This window comes from Paramormyrops kingsleyae, unplaced genomic scaffold, assembly GCF_048594095.1.
Source record: "Paramormyrops kingsleyae isolate MSU_618 unplaced genomic scaffold, PKINGS_0.4 ups75, whole genome shotgun sequence".
Classification (NCBI taxonomy): Eukaryota; Metazoa; Chordata; class Actinopteri; order Osteoglossiformes; family Mormyridae; genus Paramormyrops; species Paramormyrops kingsleyae.
In genome coordinates this window covers 104490-126387 of record NW_027326013.1, presented here as the reverse complement: position 1 = coordinate 126387, position 21898 = coordinate 104490, and the positions used below count along the sequence as shown (strand labels likewise).

General features: G+C 41.1%; 1 long non-coding RNA gene and 1 pseudogene across 1 annotated transcript; both read right to left on the bottom strand.

The window, feature by feature from the left end:
- Nucleotides 1-4363: 4363 nt before the first annotated feature.
- Nucleotides 4364-14488, bottom strand: LOC140586875 (uncharacterized). Its single transcript, XR_011988674.1, has 3 exons — nucleotides 14165-14488; nucleotides 8659-13209; nucleotides 4364-5240 (listed from the first exon to the last, which is right to left on the bottom strand). It is a non-coding gene; the product is annotated as an uncharacterized lncRNA (long non-coding RNA).
- LOC140586877 (U2 spliceosomal RNA) lies at nucleotides 9223-9455 on the bottom strand (annotated as a pseudogene).
- Nucleotides 14489-21898: the final 7410 nt, after the last annotated feature.

Here is a 21898-nt window from a genome sequence, read left to right as displayed (position 1 = left end):
TTTTTGTAGTTGTATGTAAAATGCTAAAGCTACCTATAAGGCTACTTGCTAATTGATCGGAATACGTTGACTGTGATATGGTGTTATTCAGTTTAGCCACCCTGTTAGTACCATTGCAGGTTGAAATGTTTATAATGTGCATATATAAGTATATACATGTATATGTGTATATTAATGTTATTCAGGAAATCTGTGTATGGCCTAATGTGAATCTGAGATTGCGCTGTATGTTAATGGATGATGGAAAAAAATATAATTTTGTGTGATGTTTAAGTAAGACATCTAACTCTCTGTACTTTGTGTGCAGACTGTTTTTTTTGGATTTGATTCCGTTCCGAATTCAGTATTTTTTCGGCCAAGGAAGATCGCTTGTTTCACAGAGTCGCTCCCTCTGCGTTGAACTGCGCAATGTAACAAGTTTTTTGCAACTGGAGATTTTTTCTTTCCCAGCGCTTTGTGAAGAAATCCTCAAGTGTTGCAACGGCATCCACCTCCCCAGTGGACACGGGGATCTCCAGCATGCTGCTGTTGCAGCAGAGGCAGGGTCCGAGTGGGCGGCAGTTTGGAAAAAGATTGCAGCCCTCGAAGACAAGGTTCCGGTCCGAGATCTCCATGCTTGCTGGTGCCCTGACTGACCCATATATATCCCGGAGTAGTTCGGAGACCACTGGGACTCCTTTTGTAGTCCCCACTTCAGCTCCAAGCTGTTTCCCGCCCCCTCCTCCTCCTCCTCATCCTCCACCGCCACCTCGTCCTCCTCCACCTGCTAGTATCCAGGGCCCCAAGCAGAGTCATCGTCAGGGAAGTGGCGCAGGACCCACCAAAGGCCCCAACATGGTGGATGTCCTGGCGGAGCTGCCCCGCATTAAACTGCACCCGGTGCTGAGATCGCCAGGTGGGACGCCAGTGCCAAGGAGGGGCTGACACAGGGGACGCCCATGGCCTCAAGAGGACATTACTTCCATCTTATCAAAGGCTCTGGCGGGTGTGGGCGGCCTCCTCTCTTGGGCCGCGGGCCGGGTGGTGCTTGGCTCTGCTGCGCCGTGGTGGGGCCCTGGCGGGCAATCCGGGGGATCTTGGGACACTGGGGGCCTTCTAGGCGGATTGGGGGGTTCGGTTTGGGCTGGGCGGGGGGGCTCGCCGCCCGTCCTCCCTCTGCGGGCCTCCCTGTACGGGGGTTGGCGCCCCTTTAGTCCCTCGCGGGCTGCTTCCTGGGTTGGGCGGGTGGTTATCTCCGGGGCACATGGCCGTGGGCCCTTGTGCTGGGGGGGCGGCAGGGTGGCCTCGGTTGCCTGGTTTCTCCTGCCTTCGCCTTCGGCCTTGTGGGGGGGTGGGGTGCTGTCGCTTCCCCCGACGGCATCATATGCCAGCACATCCAATGACAAATCAGTTCACACCTACACTTACACATACATATAAGAATGGTTGAGCGATCAGTATCATTATTATTGTTACTTTTTAGCGTGTGTTATAGACATAGGAATTGAAATATACATGTATAAGGGTAGGATCAAGTGTGTGTATGCTACATAAATATATATATATATATATATATATATATATATATATATATATAATACCTATTTGTCACATTATTAATTATAATTATTATTACTGATGTTATAATGTTTGTTGTTTGATGTCCTTGTAATGAGTGTTATTTTTCTTATGGTTGTTTGTATTCTGTATTCCCCTACACTTCATTTTCTCCGTCCCACCTACATTATTAGTTTTATTTTTCCTGTGTACCTCTGTTTCCTTTTTTTTTTTTTCTTTTCTCTCCCCATGGTGATTAATGTCTGTTCTCGTTACGATTGTTGTTTCTGTATCCCCCGTTTTTTTTTTTTTTTTTCCTTTCCTCCACGGGACAGGTGAGTTCGGAGCAGCCACACTCTTTGCTCTTGAATTTAGTGTAAAATAAAGTTGTCCTCCGAAGAAGGGGGGTGGTGGTGGGGAATTTAAAAAAGAAAGAAAAAAGGAAAGGGAAAAGAGAAAAAAAAATAAAAAAATCAAAGGCTCTGAAAAAGAAGTTCAGGCACCAGATCCACTCTGATGAGTAGGAGAAGCGGTCCTCTGAGCCCTTAAACTTTTTATACTTATATCATTTTTATACTTAAGACTTATATACTTTATATACTTAAACTTTATATACTTATACTTTATGTACTTATACACTCACCTAAAGGATTATTAGGAACACCATACTAATACGGTGTTTGACCCCCTTTCGCCTTCAGAACTGCCTTAATTCTACGTGGCATTGATTCAACAAGGTGCCGAAAGCATTCTTTAGAAATGTTGGCCCATATTGATAGGATAGCATCTTGCAGTTGATGGAGTTTTGTGGGATGCACATCCAGGGCACGAAGCTCCCGTTCCACCACATCCCAAAGATGCTCTATTGGGTTGAGATCTGGTGACTGTGGGGGCCATTTAAGTACAGTGAACTCATTGTCATGTTCAAGAAACCAATTTGAAATGATTCGAGCTTTGTGACATGGTGCATTATCCTGCTGGAAGTAGCCATCAGAGGATGGGTACATGGTGGTCATAAAGGGATGGACATGGTCAGAAACAATGCTCAGGTAGGCCGTGGCATTTAAACGATGCCCAATTGGCACTAAGGGGCCTAAAGTGTACCAAGAAAACATCCCCCACACCATTACACCACCACCACCAGCCGGCACAGTGGTAACAAGGCATGATGGATCCATGTTCTCATTCTGTTTACTCTACCATTTGAATGTCTCAACAGAAATCGAGACTCATCAGACCAGGCAACATTTTTCCAGTCTTCAACTGTCCAATTTTGGTGAGCTTGTGCAAATTGTAGCCTCTTTTCCTATTTGTAGTGGAGATGAGTGGTACCCAGTGGGGTCTTCTGCTGTTGTAGCCCATCCGCCTCAAGGTTGTGCGTGTTGTGGCTTCACAAATGCTTTGCTGCATTCCTCGGTTGTAACGAGTGGTTATTTCAGTCAAAGTTGCTCTTCTATCAGCTTGAATCAGTCGGCCCATTCTCCTCTGACCTCTAGCATCAACAAGGCATTTTCGCCCACGGGACTGCCGCATACTGGATGTTTTTCCCTTTTCACACCATTCTTTGTAAACCCTAGAAATGGTTGTGCGTGAAAATCCCAGTAACTGAGCAGATTGTGAAATGAGCAGATTGTGAAATACTCAGACCGGCCCGTCTGGCACCAACAACCATGCCACGCTCAAAATTGATTAAATCACCTTTCTTTCCCATTCTGACATTCAGTTTGGAGTTCAGGAGATTGTCTTGACCAGGACCACACCCCTAAATGCATTGAAACAACTGCCATGTGATTGGTTGATTAGATAATTGCATTAATGAGAAATTGAACAGGTGTTCCTAATAATCCTTTAGGTGAGTGTATACTTTATATGCTTATATTTATATACTTATACTTTGTGTACTGATTATATATACTTATTAATAAATAATATATTTTTATCACTACCCCCACCTAGAATACTGTGTGCAGGTTTGGTCACCATACCTCAAGAAGGACATTACTGCCTTAGAAAAGGTGCAACGAAGAGCTACGAGAATGATTCCTGGTCTTAGAGGAATGTCTTACGAGGAGAGGTTAGCGGAACTGAATCTGTTCAGTCTTGAGCAAAGGAGACTAAGGGGGGATATGATTCAGGTCTATAAGATTCTAATGGGTCTGGATGCTGTTCAGCCAAATGACTATTTCAATATTAGTCTAAATACTAGAACTCGTGGCCATAAGTGGAAATTAGCGGGAGAACATTTTAAAACAAATTTGAGGAAGCACTTCTTTACACAGCGTGTAGTCAGAATATGGAATAGTCTTCCTGCTATTGTAGTGGAAGCTAAAACCATGGGTTCCTTTAAATCAGAGCTAGATAAGATTTTAACAACTCTGAGCTATTAGCTAAGTTCTCCCCAAACGAGCTTGATGGGCCGAATGGCCTCCTCTCGTTTGTAAATTTCTTATGTTCTTATGATTTTGTAATACTGCTGCAGCATTCTCCACATGCTAATCACTGCCCCACATTGAATTGGCACTTTGATCAGCCATGAATCACTTCACTACCCCCTGTTGAATGTTGCATCGTATGTTGTTAGATATCTCGTAGTAGTATTGCAGTATTTATTTAAATTGAAAATGCTTAAAACAGATCAATTTCTCACAAACACATCTATTCATGAGTGATTTAAACGGCAAGGATGAAAATGATTAGGATTAGCTCTTGCCAAAATAGGGCTTGTAAACTTTTGTGGTACTCAGAATTAACCCAAACAACTATGACTATAATCCTCTATAATCACTCTCACTCTGTCACACTTGAATCAAACTCCAGGCCTCGCATGTAATGAGCAAAATTTTCTTCTTTATTCAGCAATCCAGCGTAGTGTTCCAACCACACTCGGGGACAATGCGCAATGCACCCCGCACCCAGAAATCAGCAGGTTAATATACTATAAGACGAATTCCCCTATATGGACTTCTAAGTCCTGATTGGTTACCAAACATCTGCAAACCAGGTTTCGAACATACAACAAACATAATACGCCACCTCTATTGGTCTACTTCAAGGATGTTCAGTTTCCAATCCTCGTTAGGCCTAGGCCTCCTATGAGTCCCACACATAATCCTGTCTATCCAGCCTAGGAAGGAGGGCAAAAACCCTAAACATTAGGGAAATTCCACTCCCAACCCAGCAAAAAGGTGCAACCCCCCCTTCGGTGTCCATGGCTGGCATGGCTCACAATGTTATCAGTAAGGGAAACCCCAACCCTATATTAATTGAGGGAATAATTAATAAAATAAAGGGAATGATTCTATAAGGCTGTAACTAATCAAAACAAGAACTGACTGGCGCGCCGGCAAGTCAAGGCTACCTAATCGGAACAGATAGGGGGGCGACAGAGAACATCAGCGGCCCCTACTTATCTTTTAGCCTTCCAGAAGGCCAAGAACAGTACGAGCCGGCTAGAATCACACATATGGTTGTCACGTACACGGAAGGTACCGAGAAAGGGGGGGAGATGCCCAAAGGGCTTTAAAAGGGATACAGCTGATACATATGGCAGAGCCTCCTCCTGTACATGCTGAATGTATGTCAGATGGCCGCTCCCGGATTGCAATCTGTCAGACAATAAACCGGTGATTTGCAACTTCTCCCCGTGTCAGCTGTGAATCTCTTCTCATCCACGGACCCGGTGGAGACGCCGTGCTCCAACATACCTAAATAAAGACTTCAGCGTAAACATATACAACCCTTATGGGTACATAACTTGCTTGTGTGTTCAAATGCTACCATACAACAAACTGCGTCTAGCATAGTATAGCAGCTACATTTCAAGGCTTCCTGCAGGTCCCCTTTCTCCCCCCGGCGATGTTCCCTTTAGCCCAGTTCTCCAAGATCTGTGGCCTGCAAAGCTGGTTCCGTGCAGGTGGCTGTGAGGCAAGGACACACGGCACCATCCCCAAAACAACAAAACCTGAGACACAAGAACAATCCCACAATGCCTCCCAACCCTGGCCTACCATCACTTTAAATTTCCCTTCCACACTTTGAAGTAATGTTAAACATATACTACATAATCCTGAAAAGGAGTGGTCACTAAAATTAAACAGCTCGCAGATCTTCACAATGCAAGAAATGCAAAGATGGAGAAAGCGAAGAACAGTTCACAGCCGGCTGGGCACATTGTCATCATCAAAGATTTTAAGCATGTTTATTTATATAGCACAATTCGGGCACAAGGCAATTCAAAGTGCTTTACAAAGACAAGGATACAATCAAATTAAAATGTCAAAATCACATTTCAAAGATAAGTAAAAGAAATAATAATGAAAATAAATAATTTTATTAATCAATTACAATGAACACATAATAATAAGAAAAAGCCAAAATAAATAAATAGCTAACTGAAAAGACGTCACATTTTAATGACAGAAAATGACTGGTGCTGCACTAGGAAACTCTGACCATGCAACAATTCATCTAATTCCAGCATACAGACAAAATCTGAAAACTGCTAAACCTGTTGTTACTAGAGTGAAACACTGAACATGTGGAGCAGTAGAGCAATTAAAATCATGCTTTGACTCGACAGACTGGAATGTTTTCAAAACTGCTACTAACAGCGTGGATGAATACACGGACACTGTAACATGGCACATAAGCTTCTGCGAGGACTCTCGCATTCCCAAATAGTCTGTTGTCAGCTATAATAACGACGAACCATGGTTTACAACTGAACTCAGGCAGCTTCCTAAAACAAAAGATGAAGCTTACAGGAGTGGTGACAAAAACCTGTTCAAATTCTACTGCGGGTTTGAAAAGCCACATTCGCGCATCATACAGCCCTCACCTTTTCAATGGCCTTCTTCACACCTGGGTACCTTCACACCTCGCCCACACTATACCCAGCTCACCCCCCCCACGTCCAGCCACCTCCCCAGGAGAATCAACGACAGAGATGTAAACAAGATCTTCAGTAGCCAGAATACAAGGAAAGCTCCTGGTTCAGACTCTGTCTCCCCAGCCACTCTGAAGCACTGTGCAGATCAATAGTCACCTGTCTTCACAGATATTTTCAACCAGTCACTGAACCAGTCAGTGACTACAGACTGGTGGCTCTCACATCGGTGGTAATGAAGGCTTTTGAGAGACTTGTGCTGTCATACCTTAAAACCATCACAGACCTATCGCTTGACCCCAGGCTACAGTCTGCCTACAGAACCAACAGACCTGTGGACGATGCAGTTAACACTGGACTCCATTTCTTACTCCGACTTTTGGAGTGCCCTGAGACATATGTTAGGATTCTGTTTGTGGACTTTAGCTTTGCATTTAATACTATTCTATCGGAGCTAATGCGGAATGAACTCTCACAACTGTCCGTGCCTGATCCAAAATAACATGTTATAACCACGATGGCCCAGTTTTACGCTACAATCATTGAGTCCATCGTCACCTCCTCCATCACAGCCTGGTTTGGATCAGCCACTGAACGAGACAAGGCCAGACTGCAACACATCATCCACTCAGCAGAGCGAATAATCGGCAGTAACCTGCTTACCCTCCAGACACTTTACATCACCAGAACCAGGAAACGGGCATACAAAATCTTTGAGGACCCATCTCACCCTGCTCACCACATCTTTCAAGCCTTACCCTCCATGAGAAGACTCATGGCAATCAGAACCAAGACCCCCAAGAGCTTCTCCCCTCAGGTAGTCTCTCTCATTAACCAAACCAGTCTCTGAATGGACGTTCAATTAATCGTCAGCTGCAGTGAAATATCCACCAGCATAACCAGTGAACAACTGATAAACTTCCTCTATGATTATATTCTGCACTTTTGCACATTATGCACACATACTGCAAATTCTGTATACATATTGCACTCTTGCACATATAGTTGACTTGGCTGCTACTTAATAATGGCACCATTTAAGAGCCCTTTAAATTATTATACCATTTATATAGTTTATATTCATACTACAATGATTACTATGTACACACACATATATAAATATCATAATACCATCATTACTACCATTAATAAACTTAATTATCATATAATTATCATATTACCCAATTGCCAGTCTATTGTTTATTACCTTTCTGCATATGTCTTTGCTAAATGTGGGTAACTCTCGCCAGTGTGGGGAAGCAATAAAAAAGGCCAACAGAATGTTGGGTTATATCTCTAGGTGTGTGGAGTTTAAGTCAAGGGAGGTGATGATACACTCATATAATTCCTTGGTAAGACACCACCTAGAATACTGTGTGCAGGTTAGGTCACCATACCTCAAGAAGGACATTGCTGCCTTAGAAAAGGTGCAACGAAGAGCTACGAGAATGATTCCTGGTCTTAGAGGAATGTCTTATGAGGAGAGGTTAGCGGAACTCAATCTGTTTAGCCTTGAGCAAAGGAGACTAAGGGGGGATATGATTCAGGTCTATAAGATTCTAACGGGTCTGGATGCTCTTCAGCCAAATGACTATTTCAATATTAGTCTAAATACTAGAACTCGTGGCCATAAGTGGAAATTAGCGGGAGAAAAATTTGAGGAAGCACTTCTTTACACAGCGTGTAGTTAGAGTATGGAATAGTCTTCCTGCTAGTGTAGCGGAAGCTAAAACCCTGGGTTCCTTTAAATCAGAGCTAGATAAAATTTTAACAACTCTGAGCTATTAGTTAAGTTCTCCCCAAACGAGCTTGATGGGCCGAATGGCCTCCTCTCGTTTGTAAATTTCTTATGTTCTTATGTTCTTTGTAATGTCATGTAAAAGCACCACCAAGGCAAATTCCTTGTATGGAAACATATCTGGATTCCGATTCTACATCCTTCATCAGTACTAGAAAACTTCCATCCAGCGTTGCATTTCACTTTGACGCTGTCGCTTTTGAAACACTTTTCTGTGATCTAGCTCTTGTTTTGGTCGCCGACTATCATCCAACAAAAGGTTCATTTCAGCTCTCCTAATCTGACATAAACCACACTCACAAACACTTTTGGGTTACTGTGTCACCGGGAAGGGATGGACTCCAGTCGGGATGGGTTTCCAGCATTTCCTATCCTGGCTGTTCTCTTTAGGGACAAACACAGGAATGGAGTCTAGTGATCACACCGGAACTTGACTTACCTGAACGGAGATGTATGGAGCAGACTCTCATATGCGCAGGGATGCTCTGGAATGCAAGGTCTTTACGCCCCACCGCTATAAGCTACGCCATCCGACGCCATTTCGTCAACTCTTCCACTTTTGCTCTTGTCTTTTCCAATCCAGAAAAGAGAAGAAACCGAAGAGAGACCCGAGTCGATATGGGGCTGCCGCTTAGCGGGTCGCCGTTAGCCGGGCCTCCGTGACGCCCCCCCGCAGAGTAGAATGCCCAGGGGCGTCGCAGTCACCGGCGTCCTCCCTGTCCTCCTATCCTCTCAAAAAACAGCAATCATTTAAACAAACATGAGGGAAAATTCAAAAGGCAAAGATGAAGTCATGCCTTACCTCAGCACAGCTGCCCACCGCACAAACGACAGCGTGTCACCTTACTTTAAAAAAAAGAAAAAAGGCGGGAAATTGGGGCCGCGCACGGACAGGGCCCCTCCCTCGCACCACATGCGGCTAATTAGTTGGCCATCCAGAGGCACTCAGTCTATTAGTCACCCATTCAGTCAGTCAGTTCTGCCTTTCAACAACAGGGGGCAGTAGAGGTGCACCGTTCCCGGAAGCACTGCAATACCGGGTCGATGCCTGTAGCAGACGGGGCAAGCCCCACTTCCGGCTCCCTGTTCCAAAAATCCGTTTAATATGTGGTCCCCTCCATGGGGGACGTATCAAAATAACCTTTTCATACCAAAACAAAATGTAAATCAGCTCAAATACATGAATAATAAATATTATGCTTGTACTACTTACATTAACACATAATCACAATCTATAAGGCTGAAACATTCCCACACTATGCAAATCATGCCAACACAGTACAATAAGACTTTCAAAGATAATATTAAACAAACACCCACAGAGTGTTCCAAAGTGCATTTTGCAATGTCTATACTTTGAATGTCAAATTACAAACTTCACATAAATCTAAAGTACACTAAGATTAAGATGAGTTTGTTACCAAACCAAATATATAAGAAATAATTTATTTGCCAGGAATTAAGTTTATGATATTGAATGAAATGTGTGAGCATGCCCCAGTTAGTGAAAGTGTGTCCCCTACCCCAAGACTCCAGAGGGTTAAAAAGGAACACATCCGCAGACTTCCAAGCTCTGCACTAGGGCTGAACGATATTCTGTTTTGACATCGACATCGCGATGTGCGCGTGAGCGATAGTCACATCGCCGGAACATACGATGTGAAGGGTAGAAGCCCATTGTGTATTAAGAGAACGGTAGCACACAGTAAACACGAGTTTGTTGTATGGCTTGTTGCTGGGGTGACATGCACGTTCCGCGTGCCTGCACAGTGATTGGTTCGCTGTGTCGCTGCTCACCGCTCACAGCCAACATTCACTGCTAAAAATGCGCGACGAAGAGGATCCGCCGCAAAAAAATTATTTCGTACCAAAAAGAAAGTCGAAATCATCTATTTGGGACTATTTCGGCTACAAAAAGGAGGATGTTGACCAAAAAGAGGTACTTTGCATGGAGTGTCATAAAGTTGTGGCCACAAAACATGGAAACACCACCAATTTGTCTGATCACTTAAAACGGCACCACAAAGCTCTTTACAACGAATACAAAGCCAAATCTGGATGTCAACCAAAACAAACAAATGTTTGTGATGCCTTTGCCAGTGTGACACCTTACCAGAAAGGCTCTCAATGACAGAAAGAAATAACAGACGCAATAACGTTTCATATCGCTAAAGATATGTTGCCATTAAATACCGTCGCCAAAGAGGGATTTAAGAAAATGATCCGAACGCTTGACAGGCGGTATGTTATACCATCCCGCACATATTTTTCCCAAGTTGCGATAAAAGAGCTGTATGAAAAATGCAAATCTAAGATTGAAGCAGAACTGTCGCACGTGGAATACTATGCAACTACAACAGACTTGTGGTCCAGCAGGACAACGGAGCCCTACATGAGTCTGACGGTCCATTTCATCGCAGAGGACTTCGAGCTAAAAAGTCGCTGTTTGCAGACGGCATTTTTCCCGGAAAGTCATACAGCCGAGAATGTCGCAGAGGCCCTAAGAGAAGCGGTGTCCGCTTGGGGCTTAGATGAGACATGTCAAGTCTGAATAACAACAGATAATGCAGCGAACATGGTGAAAGCTGCCGATCTGAACAAGTGGACCAGGCTACAGTGCTTCGGCCACAGACTGCATCTTGCAGTTGGTGAGTAATGACCATGATCTTTATCCAAAATAAAAATACATTTTTACTCAGCTGTTTTACTTAATAACCTGTCCTGAACCTGACAAAACTTGTAAAATGAATTTGTTGCATGTGTGTACGTAGAGCTTTAAAACGTAAGAAAAAATACAGACACTAAACATTTAATTTTAAACAAAAAATAGTTTTATGAGCACATTTGAGGAGCTCTTTTCCAAAATGCGATAACTCCATTTCAATAGTTTTCAGGGAAATTAATTGTTTTACCTAGACCCACACATTTTGTGAATATTCAATTTATCCTGTTAAAATGTTTTTTGCTTAGTCTGAACATGTTGAATAATGATTATTAAATCAAACAACTATATTGTTGTTGAAAAATTCAAAGTAATTTTTTTTTCTTTTCAAAACGCTATAAATCCATCCATTTTTCCCAAAAATTGATGGTTGTCTTTTTTTAAAAGTCTTTTGTCTTTTATTTTTCATGTTCGCAGTTATTAATAAACAATTAAAATGTCTCATTGCAATATTTTACATATTCCTAATCATTACTTTTGCTGGTTCTTTGTGACAGCTTTTAGGTGCCGTTTACATGAACGCGTCCTGCATCAGCACCGAAAACTTAGAGAGAGAGAGAGAGAAAGAATAAGATTTTTTTACTTATTTTGAGGAATTATAGCCTAATGAACAAACATCTGTTAGGAGCGCAGCCACGTTGGATTGCGAGAACGTTCACTAGGCTAAAATTAAGTTCGGTGCTTATTGGGGTTTGGAAAGAAACTGCATCTTGCAGTACATTTTAAACAAGGAAATTATTATTGCCGTTTATCGCGTTTTGGAAAAGAGCTCTTCATTTATTGTTTGAAATAAAACAGTGTGCTTCAATAATTAAAGTTCGCAATGTTTTGTTCGTTTTCTCCGCTTAGAAAATGCAGTGAAAAAGGATGGCCGCAATGATCGTGCTACAGGAGTCTGCAAGAAGCTGGTGAGCCACTTCTCTCACAGCTGGAAGGCCAGCGATGCCCTGGCAAAAGTCCAGAAGGAACTCAATCTACCATCACATTGTCTCATCTCAGAATGCCAAACAAGATGGGGTTCCAGACAGATGATGATCAGCAGGATATTAGAGCAGCAGCAGGCTTTAACTCAGGTCCTGTCTGCAGACAAGAAGCTGCGGCATCTAATTCCAACCTGGCAAGATATAGATGTGCTGGAGTCTGTAAGCAAGTCACTGGGCCCAATGCTGGATTTCACCGATGCACTTTCAGGCGATGAATACGTCAGTGTCTCCTTTGTAAAGCCAGTTCTTCAGCTCTTCAACACTTCACTACTGGAAATGCGAGAGGAAGACACAGACCTGACCAAGAACATAAAGATGAAGATGCTGGACTACCTCAATGAGAAATACGAAGATGATGATACTCAGAAGCTGCTAGATATGGCATATTTTTTGGACCCCCGGTTCAAGATAGACTTCATCAGTGCAGACAAGAAGACCCAAGTTAAGGCCAGAGTGGTATCACAGATGATGGAATGCCAGGAGAAATCAAGCTGCAGCACTGACGTGGAGCCCAACGTTACCAGTGCACCCCAGGCAAAGAAAGCAAAGAAGTCATTGGGAAGCTTCTTTAAACAGAGAGAAACTGAAGCAAAGGGTGATTCCTCTCTGACCCTAAAGGATGCTTTGGAAGCAGAGCTAAACACTTACCTGCTAACACCTCCAATAGACAAAGAGGAGGATCCACTTGCATGGTGGAAAGTACACAAACTAAGCTTTCCTCATCTCGCCAGACTTGCCCGCAAAAACCTGTGTATTCCTGCGACAAGCTCGCCGTCAGAGAGACTTTTCAGTACTAGTGGCAACATCGTCACTTGCCAACGAACCTGTCTCAAGCCTGCAAAGGTTGATAGTAGAGGTCGACCGATATGGGTTTTTCAATAGCCGATGCCGATATTTAGGAGTCAGGGTCAGCCGATGGCCATTATATGCTGCCGATATTTTTTGGCCGAAAATTGGACGTTTTCCCCTCTATTTGCATGATAAAATATCACATTAATAATAACAAACGATACACAAAATTTCTCAACTTAGCATTTACTGAATACTGACTTGTGTAAATTTAAATATAAACTTAAATAACAAAAACACAATACAACTTATAAACAACTTAAACTTATAAACAATAAAGATAGCAGCATCAGAATCTCTTTAGCAGCAAACTCATTCTTCAGCTCCCAAGCTCACCAGTCTGCTGCAGATATTGCACCTGGCTTTTCCTGGTGTTGGCTTTGTGAAATGCTGCCATACAGGATTAGATTTTTGTTCAGCCATCAGACAGCAATTACTAAAACAGAAGAATAAATGCAAGGTTAGAATTTTTATTATAGTACCTTCATCTTCAATTCATTCTACAATTCCAGTATTCCATGCACATTAAAACAATTACACTCTAATACATTTTGAAGAAAAAAAAAACACTAAGTGCATCATGGTATGATGAGTAGTGTACACTAACATGTTGTTTCTGTTGTTAGCAGACAGATAGCTTAAAGCCAAATTCACAATCAGAATCTAGTGATCCCGGAAAATAAAATAAAATAACTGTCGTATTGCACAGCCTTGTATGCAAGGACAACATAAGCCCCTAGTGATTGTGACGTTGTCTACGTATAAGCCCGTATAAAGGACAGACATGTTTAATGAGGAAACTAACTGCGCAAAGTCATGCACTTTTTATCTAGACGTCTGACAAATTGTTTGAATCTCCGGTCTCAAATGAAAAAAAGTTGCACAGAAGGACCATTGTCAGCATCAGCTCAAGTAAATGGTAACCAGGCTTTCGAACAAACACTTTTCTCCGCCATGCATTGTTCTTAGCAGCTCTGTGTCTCCCGAGGACGGCGCTGTCTGTGATCAGGGCAGAGTAACGCAACTCTCACACACGCTGCAGTATTTGAGAGCTGCCTGCTCCGCCCCACACACTCACAGAGTGAAACTCTCCGACACAAGAAAAAAAACGTAACTGATAACATCGGGCAGATATGGTAATAATTAAAATGTTAACAACTAAAATGATTTTTAACGATTAAAAAACGTCTGTGAGCCCACCAATAAGCGCACAAAACGAACTCTATTAGAATCAATGATCCTTAATGTTACCTGTAAGCTACAGTTGGTTGAAGGCTCATTATCATTACCCCAGTTCCCAATAGCGTAATTCGCGTTTTCTTTTAAAGTAACATTTCATAGCAAACTACTTAAATAAACAGGTCATTGAAAGATCAGAATTTAAGCCTTACCGTTTTATCCCAGGACTCTTCCAAAACTTCTGGCTGTGGCCCTGCACAAGGCAGCATGGGTCACGTGTTCCACAGCAACAATAACACTGGGCTGCCCGCAGACGTGCCTGTCTGAAAATCGGCGTAGTGCACTCGGATATCGGCCGATGCGGATACATTAAAAAATGCTAAATATCGGCCCGATATATCGGTCGACCTCTAGTTGATAGACTTGTATTCTTAGCTGAAAACCTTGAGTTAGCAAAGCAAATAAAAAAATATATATTTAAGTTATGTTATGAACCAATCAGGGGGGTTGGTGTTGCAAAGCTGCTGTTTAAATGTGTTCAGCTTTTCTGTTTACAGGAATATGTTCTCTAATCTGTTTAGAAGATTTAATACAAAATATATAAAAATTTTATTTCATTTTGTTTATTTCATATATTTAGCCATGATTATGATGACCAACACCAACACTGTTTTACTTTGGCACTTTGGCTAAGAAAAGTTGACTTAAAAGATTGTGAACCAAAATGCTTATAAGTTGTTTTATAAAAAATATATTTATTTTAAGTTATATTGTTGTAAATCAATCAGGGGGGTTGGTGTAAAGCTGCTGTTTTATTTAAAAATGTGTTCTGCTTTTGTGTTTACAGAAATGTTCGAATTTTGGAATAAAATATTAAGTAACCTTTTTGTCACTTGTAATGAAGCTTGCTTATTAGTGAAATTATTAATATGTAATTATTGGTAATTATTGACTTTAGCCTGGATTGATGGCTCTCAATATCGCAATATATATCGTTTGGAAAAAAATATCGCAATGTAATTTTTTTCCAATATCGTGCAGCCCTACTCTGCACAAGGGTCGGGCTAAAACGGCATCATACACCTTCCCAAAACACATAAAATCAGTAAGCTTGGGAATGAAATAGGTTAATCGCACAATAAACAGCACAACAGATCAAATAAAATGCTAATAAATGTTAATAATGTTAATATTGATGAATAAGTGCTACAGTGATCAACCAAAACAGTGCTCAATAAAATCTTTACGTGCCATTAAATAAAATCCATACCAAATAAAACACACACACAGAAAAACAAAGCACACTTACCTAAAACCCGAAGTGTCCTCTGTGTGCTTCAGGAAAGTGCATCACGTGAACCCTGTAGGATGGAGTGTCACCACCTAGACGTACCGGGGCAGCTTTCGCCTAGGATCAAGGCAGTTGGATGGATGTCAACTTACCTCTGGGGGTAGGTCGTTTAGATAGATGGCTGCTTCCTTCTGGGGGCTGGGGGTTTGGGTGAATGTCAGCTTACTTCTGTGATCAGGGTCTTTGGGTGGAAGTGAGCTTACCTCTGGGGTCAGGGGGTTGAGTTGAAAGCAGCTTGCCTCTGGGGTTGGAACATTTGGGTGGATGTGATCTTACATGAGGGGCCTGCATTTTTGGGTGGACAGCAGTTTGCCTCTGAGATCGTCTGCCGCCGCCCCCCAACTTTCACAGCCAGGACCCCCTCCCTTCCCTAAGGTAGAATAATTCAGACATCCCAACCTGCAAAAACTCAGTTCAGTGAGGTGCCCCCAACCGCCCGACAAGGAGTGAGATGTAACTCCAATAAACTTGATTTCACAGTTTAATTTCTTCATTAATTTCCTCTAGTCAGCGCACTAAATTACGAAGGTCAATATTATGTATTATTTTGACAATAATATAAGTAGATTATTTTACCATTTATGCAAATTCCTTAATTATATTCCATTGCTACGTTACAAAAGTGTTCAAGGAGTCTTTCATGACAGCATTGGCAACTAACCAAGTATCTAACTAGTGTAGACCTGAATAATACAGCACATGAAATGACACTTGTTAAACTCACCTCAACATGCATTTTACAGTCGTTTAAACCGTCATGAGCAATGCTGAAATCACTGTTGCTAACAGTACAGCACGCAACACTGTCATTATTTTCATCCTTATTAAACATGGATACACTTTCTGAAGTGAAATGCGTTTTATACTTCCGTTTTTTGGGGCACTCTCCGTCTGTCATGATGCTCCACTGAACCGATAACTTCGGTCCTCGAGAAGTTAAATAGAAGCCCGCCCACATTGAAATCTGAATGGCTTAATTTGCTAAGTAAACCAATCAGGATGCTGTCTGTCTAGCACGGGCTACAGGCACACACGCAGGGATCCACACATATATGCACGTTCTCTCTTTCTCTCGCTCATTCCGTCGTACGCGCGCGTCTCTCGAGTGCGCGATGCACACACTACTGTCTCGCGTGCATGCTCTTGTTTACTTCCTCTTCTTTCCGGGATATTTTATTCAATTTGCGGGTATCAGGGAGTCGCTGTCAATATGTGGGAGACTCCCGGAACTTCCCGGAGAGTCGGGATGTCTGGATAACTGCTTATTTGTACTATAATGATAGCTGTTAATTTTCAGGGAGCTGTGATGATATTCGAAATTGTGCAGGGTTATATAAGTACTGTGAAGCTGTCGTTATCCAGTTAAATGTTTAAAAATATGTATTATTTTATCATATTTTATGTATACTTTAAGCTTATTCACAGGTCTCTCCTGCGTCCATGCCTACTTCAATGTAAAATCAGACAGATTGCTTAACTTGCAGCTGTCCAATTACGCGTACATATTTTATTGCTGCAGATAATTAAGGTAGGTAATACAACGCTGAAGGTTAGATGTATAGTACGATTACATATGTACAACATGTGGTCATTTCAGTCAGACAAACGTTTAAAATGGAAAACCAGCTTTCCGTTTTTACCGGCAATTTCCATAGCACGTCTTAGTCGAAGTACTACACTGCCATCTATTGGACAAGTCAGGTTACTGAATCGTGAAATGTGTCTACTAAAATGGATAATATCTTCAGTCATGTTTTCTTTTAGGACCACTACAAGAGGATTATCAGTATGAAGGTTTATCAATAAAAATAATTTATTAAACTAAATATTACAGGGCTCTCCCTGAAAATAAGACGCTCTTAGCTTCCAAAGGCAAGGACACATTCTAGTGATTTTCCAGGAGACTGGACCTAACTAACCTGGGGCCTTATTAAAAAAAACAATCAATCAATTCATGTTGAAGCTCACAAGGTGTGGAGAACAAGAAACACAAGTAAGGGAGAAAGGCAAGGTGCAAAGCATACACAAGCAGTGTAACGACATATCAGTTACAATGTATGATTAAAAATACATCATTTCTCACAGTATGAATAGTGGCCCGTTGCTCCTACTATAGCCTCACGCCTCCAGGGTCATGGGTTCAATCTGCACCCCTGCTGTAATAAACAGTGACATTATTACAGTAACATACTGTTTAAAATAGTACAATACTGTAGAAAAAACGCTTTCTGGGCAATATTTATGAGAACCTTGTTGATAAAATACTGTAATGTACTGTAATTCTGTACATGAACTGGAAAAAAATAAACTGTAGAATTTACTCAGATTGAATGATGTAACAATTTGCACTCACTTTTTTGGGTTGACTTTATACCAATTCTAAGAAACATTTTAAATAAATAAAGCTATAGTCTACCCACTGTCACAGTACTATCCTATAAGATTTACTCAAATCAATATTTCAATATTAATATTAATAAATTTTAATATTAACATTAATTAATATTTCAAATCAATATTTGTACTCACTCGTTTGGGTAAATTGGGATATTACTTTTTATGAGTAAAGTAAACCCAAGTTTAGCAAATAACATACCTAATGTATTTAAAGGGCCCTTTTCAGCATTCAACGCAAAGTGATACCAGGTTTGAAACAAGGGTCTTTGCCAGCATGGCCTGATACAGTTTTCTGTCCCTTTGGGAGTAAAGGTCTTTGCTCAAGAGCTCATTAATATGGCTATTCTGCCAAGACTGGGCTTTTCTGCAGCTGTGGTATATTTCACCCACCGTCATGAAGGAAACTCTCCCAAATACTGATCTTGCAAGATGTTCTCTGTTGAGATAAAAAAAAAATGGAATAGCTGTGATTGCTCATGTAATGCTTTTTGGGGTGATGTATTTGTTAATGTAAGGCCATTTTGATTACCCACACTTGGCCTTGTAGCCTTATATTTGCAGAAAAGAGCCTGAGCTGTATGTATATGTATATTTGCATAGCATGACATGGTACTGCCTTTGATGTAGTAGATTTTTAATTCACTGTTATGATGTTGAATAGGACAAGTGCATAAATCCCCAAATATATTGGCTACCACAGCTAAAACGGATCTTGGTGGGGTGTGTTGGTTCGTGCTCCATGGAGTGATCTTGGGTGGGTGGCTAAGATTGGATGTACATAGAATAAAAAACCTCAATGTCTTCTAACATCCCCACCATAAGAAAACACATTAAGTCCTGCTCATACTAATTCTGGTATCTAAACCATCAGCTTTTCAGGACTCTTTGGCAATTATACATCTCAAAACACACAAAGCCAACTGATACAGAGCAATCAGTTTAAACAACCAAAGGAATCCTGAAGTAAAACAAGCAATGATATGTGGTGGAGACTAATATCTGTGGCATTCCATTCTCAACTGCAGTGGGATTCTAAATATTATGTAAACATGGATATCCAAAAAGTAAACCTAATTAAAATCGAAATATTAAATGAGCAGAATGATTAAATTTGTTGTTCTATCCCAATGTAGGAATTATTAGCTCAAATAAATTTTAATATTCTCCACCAATATGTTTGAATTAATTAAAGTTTAATGAATTATTATTTAATGCTGATTATTAATCAATTGTTATGCCGAATGGTCGGCTCCTCCAAACTCAATTGCGGCATCCCTGTGAGTCTGTTAACCCTTTCATGCACAACGTCCACATTTGAGGACTGTAAATTTAACTCCATTTCCTATTTATTTATCATATTGATATACTCCAAACCACTTGAGGGCAGTGTTAGTAGATTCATCGCTATATATTAACAATATGTATAATCTTGTATTTGGAATATTGACTGTTTGATTACATCATTAATTCAACATGGCTGACCGTAATGGCCATGTGCTAAATGCTCCAGGCATTTCTGTAAAAATGTTCTACTCAAAAAGGCAAAATCAGGTAAAAAAAAATATTATGATGTACAGGATAGTATGTTGGACAATTCTATGTTTTTAGAAATGAAATTTGAGGTAAAATATAGTTTGCAGACCTTAAAAACCAACTGTCCACATATGTGGACGTTGCGCAACAAAGGAGTTAAATGACCAAAAATCTGATTTTGTAATTAGGGAGGTTTTTTTTATTTATATTGTTCAAAGATTAATTTAACTACTTTATATTACAAGAAAACAAACATTTATTAAACATACTGTATAAACATAAATAATGATCTCACTACATATTATAAATTATGTGTACTGCCTTTCAGTGACAACATTACAGAAATATATAGAGGTGTGCATGTTCTCCATAGAGAAATATACTATGACATTAGATAGTGATTTTATACATACACACAAACAAACAAACACACACACACACACACACACAGACAGAGAGCGAGACCAATGAGACCAATCACATTTTCCCTTTCAACCAGGAACTACCCAAATCATCTCAGTACAGAGTAGTTGAGGAAATCCCAGAGGGCAGTGGAAGTGATAGTGATGGCAGTGATGACGATTACCTACCACAAGCATCTGGCACAGATTCAGAAAGTGACACAGAAGGACCACCAGAGAATGAGGCAAAGGGTGATGAGGGAGCATCAGAGAATGAGACAGAGAGTGACACAGGCAGACAAGAGGTTGAGATGGTGGACGGCAGAGGCAGAGGAAGAGGACGAGGCAGAGGTAATGGTAATGGAAGCGGTCCTTACAGGAGAAGAGGTAGTCAGAACAACAGAATATGGGCACGTAGGGACAATCTGTATCAGGGAAATCTCCCTGCCTTTACTGGGATGGTCAATGTAATTGCACAGGGTGAGAAGCCTTTAGAATTTTGATACAGTTTAAACATGATATGTTACACAGCGTGTTTAAAAAAATCATTTTATGAGCTTAATAATATATCCAACACATCCTGTCATTATATACTTGAAAAATCAGTTGTTTTTTTACATTAAAGTTATATAATGGTCCATATTTTCTGACGTCTCTCTTTATTCATTTTTACCCCTTTGTTGCGCAGTGTCCACATACGTGGACAGTAAAATAACTTCTATATAAAATTATATTTTTAAAAAATTAAAAATGATTTTCAGTTTTAGTCTCATTTAGAGTAATAAAATCAATATAAAAAAAATCTAGACAATTTTTTTCATAGTGCGTGCATGAAAGGGTTAATGTGAGACTTAAATGGGATTCACTAATTACCAGTATCGCTTAGTAACCTGGGTTAGAAGGCTCGTCCAGCGAGCTGCATCACCAGGTAATGTACACGATTGGTAGCGAAGCTTCCCCCACGGCCAATGAGAGAGAGTCTCGCGATGTTTCAGGCGAGTTTGAGGTTCAGAGCGTGTAGCAAGATCACACAGAGGCAGGAACTTAGTGTGAGTACTCAATGACGGAGGCTGAAGTTGTGTAAAAGACATGCATTTATTCCTAACTAACACTACAACTAACATAAGACAGACATTACACCTAACACAAACAACAAACACGAAATAACGGAATAAAACAAACGATGTAATTATGAAAATGCAATGACCGGATTTAAATGAGTAACCTTAAATGGGAAATACTGTTCTGCAAAGCAAGCATAGTTTGTGGAAACACGACCCTAAAGTCTTATAGCAGGTTAAACAGAACAGCTTAAGTTGTTAGAATGAAAGGAAGTTGATTTACTTGGTTGAAGAGTGGGGGGGGGGGGTCTTGGCAGTTGATGGCAGAGCTGCTGAGCTGATGGCACTCAGGAAGGCGCGGCGTTTGGAGCAGTGGAGTGGAGTCCCTTTAGATTCTCTCTCCTGGTGAAGCTTTGTCTTGGGTGCTGTTCTCTGTTCAGCTGGGCCTTCACCGGAGGGCTTCTTGTGGGCTTCTCTCCTCCCGGACTGATGTTCTCCTTCGGGCTGGCGGTTATTCTCTGCGCTGGCTGGCGGTTGTTCTGCTCGCCTTTGTTCTGAGGTGCCAGGATTTTATGCTGTAAAGTTCATGAATAGGGATGACCAGGAATTCGACTCCTGGCCCAATGGCTGGCCATCCATTTGGCGGGCTTTCGGAAGGGGGTCTGTATCAGTCCTTTTGAGATTTATGGCCCGACTGATTCTCCCTTTACTGATGATTTTCATTAAGCTGTTATAACTTTTGATACATCCACTTTTATGGTAATCACTGACCAGATTTGCAATCAGGGGTGATTAACAATCAGTTTGACACCAAACATGCCATACCAGCTTCACAGGTACATACCTCATACCCTCTGTATTAATTGATTAAACAATTAATTATTTTATCTATGTGACTGATTCACATCAGGATACAGGTGTTTTGGGTTGCACCTCAACAGATGTTACACTTTGTGCGGATATTACATCAAATATTCATATTACAAACAGCACATCTTATCCATAGATAGGCGTGGCCGTTAGTTTGTGGTAATATCAATATAAGTTGCACATCTGGAAACAACATATTTTGTTTGGTGTGGCTTATGCCAATTCATCTTCTCCAGAATGGATAAGATACACCTTAATTCAGTTCTTTTAACATAGCATGGTAGAAACAAAGAAACTTGGTGACTGTCCACCAAGATCAGATAAGGACCACAG